This window comes from Pristiophorus japonicus, chromosome 2 (assembly GCF_044704955.1).
Source record: "Pristiophorus japonicus isolate sPriJap1 chromosome 2, sPriJap1.hap1, whole genome shotgun sequence".
Taxonomy (NCBI): domain Eukaryota; kingdom Metazoa; phylum Chordata; class Chondrichthyes; family Pristiophoridae; genus Pristiophorus; species Pristiophorus japonicus.
The window spans coordinates 212947208-212958035 of record NC_091978.1 but is presented as its reverse complement, the minus strand read 5'-3'; the positions used below and the strand labels follow the sequence as shown (position 1 = coordinate 212958035).

Genomic DNA, 10828 nt, shown 5'->3' with positions numbered 1-10828 from the left:
AATAAAAGACTAAGGTCACACTTTACTTTGAGCTCACAGTATCCAGTCAGACTCTTCATTCACATACAACACTGAACAATGTTTCTTTGTGCTTTGAAGTTTACGATTTAATTCCAGTACCTTGGAACATATGGGCTATGATGACTTTGTCGGCAACTAATGTTGTGTCTTTAATAGACAAGTACAAAAGACACTGGTTATAACTTGCTCTGTTACTAGCTCTGTGTACATTTGCATTCCTGCCTTTGCATGTTCGGAGTTGTGTGCGGGAGCTGGTGGCAGAATTTACTACATGGTAAATTTAATTAACCTATTTTCACACCCGGATTATTTTAGACATTTTATAAAAGAATAATGAGGCTGCTCTTGGGCATACTGTAATTGTAGTAATGCAATCTGCAGTGTTCTTTCTTTATATAAACTTTGATACTGGTTATGGCTGTGAACTCACATTTGTCTAGTTCCTTCCCATTGTTATGGCATTATTTGAACTACTTCAGGCAATCCTAATTTCTTCTGACAGGACATGCTATTCTTTGATGAAATTATCCGGCCCATTATGTTATTCTTAAACTATGCAACCAACTAATCTGCCAAAAATGGTAGTGGAAATGTTTTTGGTTTGAGGCGGGGGAAGGGGGGTTGAGTGGTGGCGGGAGGATGGAGGGGAAGGAGAAAGGATAGTATGGGTTGTAGCTGTCGTGACTAATGCAAATGGTCATTCTGACAATAAGTGTATCACAGTCTGTTGCTTTCTTTAGCTCTTTTCTACCCATGTGTGGCGAAGGTAACAGGCATGTTTAGAAATGTTTAAAGAACATCAGAAATGATCTTTATTCTGAAGCAAAACACAGGCTTGTGAATGATCATCTGAGAGCTGGGTTACTGCACTTACATACAGCAGCTGAATAACTGCCTGAACGTGGTAAGTGACTTTAAGAGATATAGTCAACAAAAATATTTGGTTTTAACATAAAATCTTTAAAGAAAGTTAATATATTTCAGTTTTAATCTTTGAGTCCCTTGAGCAAACTGTAAAATGAAAAGTCCAGCTGTGGCTTCTCAGTGATTGCACAGACCACAGCTGGGCTGATGTTTTCTTGTTCTCAGAATACTTTAAACACTTATGGCGGACTTGAAGTGATTGTCAGCACATGTAACTTTGGGCTTCTTAATACTTCTAATGATTACTAAATGCTTATCTGCAATAGAATGTGCTTTGGGCAAAAAGAAACAAGGCAAGTTGTATTGTTCTGGACTGTTACAGAAGCCTCGCAGCATTATAAATAGAAAACGCTTTAGAATTGTGACCGTCATTCAATGGAAAAGGACAATTATAACAATTTTAAACATGAATTCAAAATGTTATTTCTAAAATGAAGCTTTGGCAGTTCGGATATTGGGAATTATATATCTTAGTATCTGAGCTGAAATGCGAGCTAGAGTTGGAGAAATATATCAAAATCCAGAAACTCCAAAAAGAACAGATGCAAGAAGTATTTGTGGATCAGTTGCAGTTGTATTTGAGCCAGTATTTATTTTTTGCACTGAATAATGTACTTGGAGCATTCAGTGAGAACATAAACAGCCACTGCAATACAAATTATTAATCATTAATGGATTTGCTCACCTTTTCTAACAACATCTCTTGCGCCTAAGATATGACCAGCACAAAATCTCTTGGTGAATTGGTCGAGAGAGCTAACATTAATGAAAAGACTGTATTGTTGATAAAATGGGAGTTACTACTACCTTTCAGATTCTAGTTGAATTGGAGTTAGCTATTTCTTCTTCACTTCAGATCAGATACTAAGATATATGGTTCCTAGCGATATCCTAACTGCCAAAGCTTTATTTCAGGCATAATATTTCAAATTCATGTTTAAGGTTGTTGTACTTGTTCTGTGTCTCTACTATCAGCAACATTGCTTCAATGTAAAGGGGCCTTTAAAGGGGCTCCACTATCTTTCAAGATAATAACTCCTCTGATCCAGATTAGGCTTCTTTGAACTGATGAAAATTCAACTACTGCACCATTCCTGTGTAAAATATGGTACATCCATGGTCTTGTGGTGATTAACTATAGTTTGGTAAATCCTTGATCATGTGGTGATTAGTTATAGCTTGAGCTACAGAGTTTTCATTTTTACAAGTGTCTTTTAATTTTCCTTTTAGACAGTGGCTGCTATCCTTTGCTTCTTTAGATTTTCTGACCACATCTCAACCTGGACTCACCCGTTTGTCATCACTTCCATCATTTGGTTCACTGGTATGCCTTAGTCACTCTAAAGGTAGCTTAACGGATCCTAGGTCAGGGATGTCATTGAGCGGTGGCAGGACATTCTGAGGGGGCAGGCGAACAGCCAGAGGTTATGGTCCATATCGGTACCAATGACATGGGTAGAAAGAGGGATGAGGTCCTGCAGGCAGAATTTAGGGAGCTAGGGAAAAGACTAGTAAGCAGGACTTCAAAGGTAGTAATCTCTGGATTACTCTCGGTGCCACGTGCTAGCGAGTACAGTAACAGGAGGCTAGAGAAGATGAAAGTGTGGCTGGAGAGAAGGTGCAGGAAGGAATTACTGAGGCATTAGGACAGGTTCAGGGGGGGAGGTAGGACCTGTACAACCGGAGGTGTGGGAGTGGGGGGGGGGGGGGGTTGGATGGGGGTTGCTAGTGCTGTTGGGGAGGGTTTAAACTAGCTTGGCAGGGGTTGGGAACCTGAGCGTAGATTTAGAAGGGAGATAAGAAAAGCTGGAAATGGAAGGCAGAAACGTAGTAAGCAAGTTTGGTAGGCAGAGGAAACAAAGGCTAGAAAATGGACAACAAAAGAGTTTGGCAGAGTTTCAATGCAAGGAGTCCAATGAATAAGACAGATGAGCTGAGAGGACAGATAGACATGTGAAAGTACGGGGGGTATCATAGTATTGTTGAAACATGGCTGAAGGAAAGGAAGAAATGGCAGCTCAACATTCCTGGTTACTGGATTTTCAGATGAGATAGAGAGGGGGATAAAAAGGGAAGGGGGTCACAATACAATTACAACTGTGAGGAGGAATGATATATTATGTTGTACCTTTGTTTAAAAAGGGAGAAAGGGATAGACCGAGTAATTACAGGCCCATCAGCTTAATCTCAGTGGTGGGAAAATTATTGGAAAAAATCCTGAAGGACAGGATAAATCTTCATTTAGAAAGACACGGATTAATCAAGGACAGTCAGCATGGATTTGTCAAGGGAAGGCCGTGTCTGACTAACTTGATTGAATTTTTCGAGGCGGTAACCAGGAGGGTCGATGAGGAGAGTGCTTATGATGTAGTGTATATGGATTTTAGCAAAGGTCCCACATGGCAGACTGGTCATGAAAATAAAAGCCCATGGGTCCAGGGCAAAGTGGCAAGTTGGATCCAAATTTGGCTCGGAGGCAGGAAACAAAGGGTAATGGTTGATGGGTGTTTTTGTGACTGGAAGGCTGTATCCAGTGGGGTTCTGCAGGGCTCAGTGCTGGGTCCCTTGCTTTTTGTGGTATATATCAATGACTTGGACTTGAATGTTGGGGGTATGATTAAGAAGTTTGCAGCTGACACTAAAATAGGTTGTGTGGTTAATAATGAAGAAGTAAGTGGATTGCAGGAAGATATCAATGTACTGGTCAGGTGGGTGGAACAGTGGCAAATGGAATTCAATCCGGATAAGTTTGGGGTAATGCATTTGGGGAGGTCTAACAAGGCAAGGGAATACACATTAAATGGTATGACATTGAAAAGTGTATAAGAACAAAGGAACCTTGGAGTGCAGGTCTACAGATCCCTGAAGATAGCATTGCATGCCCGACTCGAGACTCCCTAAGCAAGTGCTCTACTCGGAAATCCTATATGGCAAGTGAGCCCCAGGTGGGCAGAGGAAACACTTCAAGGACACCCTCAAAGCCTCCTTGATAAAGTATAACATCCCCTCCGGAACCTGGGAATCCCTGGCCCAAGACCGCCCAAAGTGTAGGAAGAGCATCCGGGAAGGCACTGAACATCTCGAGTCTCGTCGCCGAGAGCATGCAGAAACCAAGCGCAAACAGTGGAAGGAGCGTGCAGCAAACCCAGCTCCCCACCCACTCTTTCCTTCTGTCTGCCCCACCTGTTGCAGAGACTGTAATTCCCACATTGGATTGTACAGCCACCTGAGAACTCACTTTTAGAGTGGAAGCAAGTCTTACTCGATTTCAAGGGACTGCCAATGATGATGATGATGATGAAAGGTAGCAGGCCAAGTAGATAAGGTGGTTAAGAAGGCATATGGAATACTTGCCTTTATTAGTTGAGGCCTGGAATACAAGAGCAAGGAGGTTATACTTTAACTGTTTAAAACTGGTTAGGCTGCAGCTGGAGTACTGTGTGCAGTTCTGGTCACCACATTACAGGAAAGGTGTGATTGCACTGGAATGGGTGAAGAGGAGAATTACAAGAATGTTGCCTGGTCTGCAGAATTTTGGCTATGAGGAAAGATTGGAGATGCTGGGTCTGTTTTCTTTGGAACAGAGGAGATTTAAGGGGAGATCTGATTGAGGTGTATAAAATTATGAGGGGCCTGGATAGAGTGGATAGGAAGGACCTGTTTCCCTTGGCAGAGAGGTCAACAACCGGGGGCATAGATTTAAAGTAATTGGGGGGAGGCTTAGAGGAGATACGAGAGGAAATTTCTTCACCCAGAGGGTGGTGGGGTCTGGGACTCACTGCCTGAAAGGGTGGTAGAGGCAGAAAGCCTCACCACATTTAAAAGATACTTGGATGTGCACTTAAAGTGCCGTAACCTACAGGGCTACGGACCGAGAGCTGAAAAGTGGGATTAGTCTGGATAGCTCTTGGTCGGCCAGTGTGGGCACGATGGGTCGAAATGGCCTCCTTCCATGCTGTAAATTTCTATGATGCTATGAATAAATGGATCATCAAATGAGGCTATATGGGTTGAACTGAAGAACAAAAAAGGGGGCAATCACACTGCTAGGAGTGTACTATAGACTCCCTAAACAGTCAGAGGGAGGTACAAGACCAGATTTCTGAGAAGTGTAAACGCAATAGGGCAGTGATAATAGGGGATTATAATTACCCTAATATTAATTGAGATAAAATTAGTGTAAAAGGTATAGAAGGTGCAGAATTCTTAAAATGTATTCAGGAGAAATTCTTAGCCAGTGCGTAGCAAGCCCAACAAGAGAGGGGTAAGTTCTGGGCATAGTTTTAGGGAATGAAGCTGGACAGGTGGCAGGGGTATCAGTGGGAGAGCATTTTGGTAGTAGTGATTGTAATTCAATTACATTTGCTGTAGTTATGGAAAAGGACAAAGATAGATTAGGAGTAAAAGTTCTCAATTTGGGAAAAGGCCAATTTTACTAAGCAGAGATGTAATTTAGCAAAAGTGGATTGGAAACAGCAACCTGATGGTAATTGAGTGTCAGGGCAGTGGGATGCATTCATGGAGGAGATAGTGAGGGTTCAGAGAAAAAGGATGGGATTCCCAAATCTAGAGCCTCCTGGATGTCAAGGGGCATACATGGTAGGATAAGGAAAAAAGGGGAGCTTTTGTCAAATACCAAGAGCTCAATACTACAAAAAACATAGTAAGTGTAGTGGTGAAATTATAAAAGGAAATTTGGAAAGCAAAGAGAGGGCAAGTAAAATCAAGGAAAACCCAAAGATGTTTTAAAGAACAAAAGGATAACTAAGGAAAGGATAGGGCCTATTAGAGACCAAAAAGGTAACCTGCGGAGACAAAAGACTTGGGTATGGTTCTTAATGAATATTTTGCATCAGTCTTCACAAAACAGAGGGACGATGCAGACATTGTAGTTAAGGAAGAGGAGTGTGAAATATTAGATGGGATAAACATAGTGAGAGAGGAAATATTAAAGCATTTAGCATCTTTGAAAGCAGATAAGTTGCCAGGCCCGGATGAAATTAATCCAAGGCTGTTAAGAGAAGCAAGGGAGGAAATAGCTGAGGCTCTGATCATCATTTTCCAATCCTCTCTGGCGAGAGGCATGGTGCCAAAGGACTAGAGGACGAATAATGTATCATTGTTTAAAAAGAGAGAAAGGGATAGACCAAGTAATTACAGGCCAGTCAGCCTAACTTCGGTGGTGGACAAATTATTGGAAGAAATTCTGAGCGACAGGATAAATCATCATTTAGAAAGGCACAGATTACATGGATTTGTTAAGGGAAGGTTGTGTCTGACCTCCTTGTTTGAATTTTTTGAGGAAGTAACAAGGAGGGTCGATGAGCTTAGTGCATTTGATGTAGTCTACATGGGTTTTAGCAAGGAATTTGACAAGGTCCCACATGGCAGGTTGGTCAGAAAAATAAAAGCCCATGGGATCCAAGGGAAGTGGCAAGTTGGATGCAAAACTGGCTCACTGGCAAGAAGTAAAAAGCAATTGTTGACAGGTGTTTTTGTGACTGGAAGGCTGTTTCATTGAAACATAGAAACATAGAAATTTACAGCGCAGAAGGAGGCCATTCCGGCCCATCACATCCGCGCCGGCCGACAAAGAGCCACATGGCCCTTGGTCAGCAGTCCTAAAGGTTACATATAAACCTATGAACAATGACAGAAAGGCAAAGAGCACCCAATCGAACCAATCCAGTGGGGATCTGCAGGTCTCAGCTCTAGGTCCCTTGCTTTTTGTGGTACACATCATTGATTTAGACTTCAATGTCAGGGGCATGATTAAGAGGTTAGCAGATGATACAAAAATTGGTTGTGCAGTTGACAGTGAGGAAGAACGCTGTAGACTGCAGTAAGATATTAATGGACTGCTCAGGTGGGCAGAAAAGTGGCAAATGGAATTCAATCCAGAGAAGTATGAGGTAATGCATTTGGGGAGGGCTAACAAGGCAAGGGAATACACAATAAATAGTAGAATAGTGAAAAGCGTAGAGGAATAGAAGGACCTTGGAGTGCATGTCCATGAATCCCTGAAGATAGCAGGACAGGTAGATAAGGTGGTTCAGAAGGCAAATGCGATACTTTCCTTTATTAGCCGAGGCATAGAATACAAGAGCAGGGAGGTTATGCTTGAACTGTATTAAACACTAGTTAGGTCACAGCTAGAGAACTGCATACAGTTCTGGTCACCACATTGCAGTAAAGATGTGATTGCACTCGAGAGGGTACAGAGGAGACTGGACTGTTGCCAGGACTGCAGAATTTTAGTGATGAGGAAAGATTGGATAGGCTGAGGTTGTTTTATTTGAAAGACAAGAGGCTGAGAGAAGATTCAATTGAGGTATATAAAATTATGAGGGGCCTCGATGGAATGGATAGAAAGGACCTATTTCCCTTAGCAGAATGATCAATAACCAGGGGGCCTAGATTTAAAATAATTGATAGAAGGATTACAGGGGAGTTGAGGAGAAATGCTTTCACCCATAAGATGGTGGGGGTTTGGTACTCACTGCCTGAAAGGGTGGTAGTGGCAGAAATCCTTATCGCATTTAAAATGTACTCGGATATGCACTTGAAGTGCCATAATCTGCAAGAGCTGGAATTAGGCTGGATAGTTCTATTTCGGCTGGTACAGATACGATGGGCCAAACGGCCTCCTTCTATGCCACAAATTTCTAGGATTCTATGGTCTATGCGCAAACTCCCAGGTGGTGTCATCTCCCACAGTGACACCCACTCTGATGTGGAGATTCCACCCCAAACAAGGCCTTACAAAAACTGTCGGAGGCCGGAGCCAAGTGAATCCTGCCCGGGCTTAATTCTCAGGCCTTCGGCTGCATTATCGTTGGACTTACAGCAGGAATGTACTGGACAGACTGTGGAAATTTGGTGCCATTATCTTTTTCTTGTTACACTGGCCATTGTCATTAGTTAAACTCACCTACCTTCTATATGTAACAGAGAGAAAAGGAATAAATGATAATATAAAACTATTTAGTTGCATTCTCTAAATGTTTGCTAAATATATGTACCAGATGGTTTTTGGAACTGGATGGTTAATGGAATCTATCATCGGACACAGTGGGAGCAAAATTGTAACTCGTTTCACCTGTTTCTCGGGCGCGAGATAGAAAACAATTTCACAGGGCCCTATGGGCACCTGAAATACATCCAAAGCTATATTGGCTCTGCCAATAGTCATGCATTCCTCTGACCACCTTAAACATGTGATAACTATTTGCATATGCTAATGAGGGGCATAACACCCGTTTAAGAACATTATCTGAAATTGCTCGATAACTAGTCGGAGTTTGCGTTGCGTAATCCAACTGATACTTCCGTGTCTAAAACGGCCCAACCAGCGCTTGACCCAACCAGTGAGCTGCATCGGGACAGCTGATTGCTGCCCGTAGCCCACGGCGTTTCATGTTAATGAAGCCCGAGGACCAATTTTGGGTGATCCTCAGGCTAATCACTCCATGCCATTTTGGCACTATGCAACCAATGCGCGCCCAAAAAGAGGACATTGATTGAAATTGGTCCTTGGGTCTCATTAATATGCTCGACGAGAGTTGTTGGCACTAGGTGTGCTTCTACAGGCAACTCTTCTGACCGAAGACTACAATATCGCTCCACCTGCTTTGCCAGCAACAGCCCTCAGGTAAGATTCGATGGGAGATTGGAGCAGGCTACAGGGCGGGGATCCGATCGCGACTCCAGATGTAGAAGAACACTTCCATATCTGTAAAATGTAACTTTTTGCTTTTCACAGTTCACAAGTTTCTAATCCAGCCATCTGGATTACCAGATGAATTATTTCTTATAGGATCAAGAAACGTATTTCCTGCTCGTTAAGGTGCTAATTTATGATTATTGCTCTTAAGCTTTGATTGGTTGGCTTAAATTCCTTCCTGGCTAACACCACACTGCTGCTAACCAGAAACTGCCATTTCCCTGCATGCTTGGAAGTTGTGCAGATTGCATGAAAAAATACTTTTCTGAGGCTTATTGTAGTAAAGTTCAATGAGTTCCCTAATGCAACAATCAATGGGTTCAAAAATGATCTAGCTCTGAACTGGAATTAACAGCGTCCTCACTGTTGAATACTAATCAAAGTTCACTTGTGCTAGAGTTCCTAAATCCAAGTACAAAGATTGGTTCTCTTCACTAGGTTACATGACATAATTACCTTCTTTGTCGCAATAACTTTACTTCCAACTGGCCCGCATACAACTAATTCCATAATCAGCAGCCAGTTATTCTTTTGGAAAATAATAAAACACTAAGGCCTTGAAATTCCTGGGCTCAGAGAGAGCAGAAAGCAAGATTCCCATCTGGGGAGGGCCAGAATTTGTGGCAGAACCCAGTCGTGCCATGATTCTGACCTGTTTACATTGGTCCTTTAAATCTCAGAGGGAACTGATTACCTTGAGAGCAAAAAATAAAGGAAGAGGCAGTATTTCTTCAGCCCAGGAAGGAACTCGGTGTCTCCTGATGGGAGTGGCTGGGACTACATACATAGGTTAGGATACATAGGATAAACAACACATAAACAGGCCATTCGGCCCAACTAGTCCATGCCAGCACTTATGCTCCACTCGAGCCTTCTCCCGTCTTTCCTCATCTAAATCTATCAGCATATTCCCTCTCTCTCATATGCTAATCTTGCTTCTCCTTAAATGCATCTATACTATTGCTTCAACCACTCCTTGTGGTAATGAGTTCCACATTCTCACCACTCTTTGGGCAAAGAATTTTCTTCTGAATTCCCGATTAGATTTCTTGGTGACTACTTTATATTGATGGCCTCTAGTTATGCTCTTCCCCACAAGTGTAAACATTCTCTCTGTATCCACTCTATCAAAACCTTTCATAATTTTAAAGACATCTATTAGGTCATCCCTCAGCATTCTATTTTCAAGAGGAAAGAGACCCAGTCTGTTCATCCTTTCCTGTGATGTATACCCTCGTATTTCTGCTATCACCTTGCCAATCTTCTCTGCGCCCTCTCCAGTGCCTCTATATCCTTTTTATAATATGGCGACCAAAACTGTACGCAGTACTCCAATTGTGGTCTAACCAAGGTTTGATACAGGTTTAGCATAACTTCCCTACTTTCCAATTCTAAACTTCTAGAAATAAACCCTGGTGCTTGCTTTGCTTTTTATGGCCATGCTAACCTGTGTTGCAACTTTTAGCGATTTGTGTATTTGTACTCCGAGATCCTTTTGTTCCTCTACCCCACCTAGACTCTCACCCTCCAAGTAATAAGTGACCTCCCTATTCTTCTTACCAAAATGTAATATTTCACATTTATCTGTGTTGAACTTCATTTGCCAATTATATGCAAGTTTATTAATGTCCTCCTGTAATTTGTTGCAGTCCTCCTTAGTATTGACTATCTGTCTTCTGTAAATTTAGAAATTGTGTTTTTGATTCCAAAGACTAAATCGTCATCACCTTTGATTGGGGTGGACGTCTTTGATGCACCCTTGCAGGTGCAATGCTTCAGGCTCAGTCATTTAAATGATCCTTTCCCTGGGTTTGAGACAAGGTCTCCTGTTCGGGGCTGGACTACGCAGTTCTGGATCTGCTCTACCGCACTTGCAACAGCAGAGTGGATCCCCACGAAGTTCAGAGTCTGAGATTCAGGGCTCAATTTTCCCCAATGCCGTTTTTTGGCATTTGCCAGAGTTACACCCGTTTTTCTTGGCCCCATAAACTCCAAAAATGTAGAAAGTTTCCCAGTACTATTTTTTGAAATTGGTGCCACGCAGCTTGTCCTTTAGTTTCGAGGGGTGAAACCTAATGTCTGCGCGGAAAAATGATGTTGCCCCTTCTGCGTGTGCGCGGAAAAAAAATGACGTTTTTAACGTGATTCCTATGGGCGCGC

The 10828-nt window shown here is 42.3% G+C and overlaps 1 protein-coding gene across 3 annotated transcripts in view; it reads left to right on the top strand.

Moving 5' to 3' along the window:
- Positions 1–677: 677 nt before the first annotated feature.
- Positions 678–10828, top strand: part of LOC139233089 (complement C1q tumor necrosis factor-related protein 7) — a 90231-nt gene continuing 80080 nt past the window's right edge. Inside the window, exons 1-2 of one of the 3 annotated variants that reach the window (XM_070863619.1) lie at positions 678–925; positions 8744–8791. The gene's annotated coding sequence lies outside the window, so the exon portion shown is untranslated. Of the gene's footprint in view, positions 926–8707; positions 8792–10828 lie in introns of all 3 variants that reach the window. The other 2 variants (XM_070863611.1, XM_070863628.1) reach the window with 2 other exon arrangements.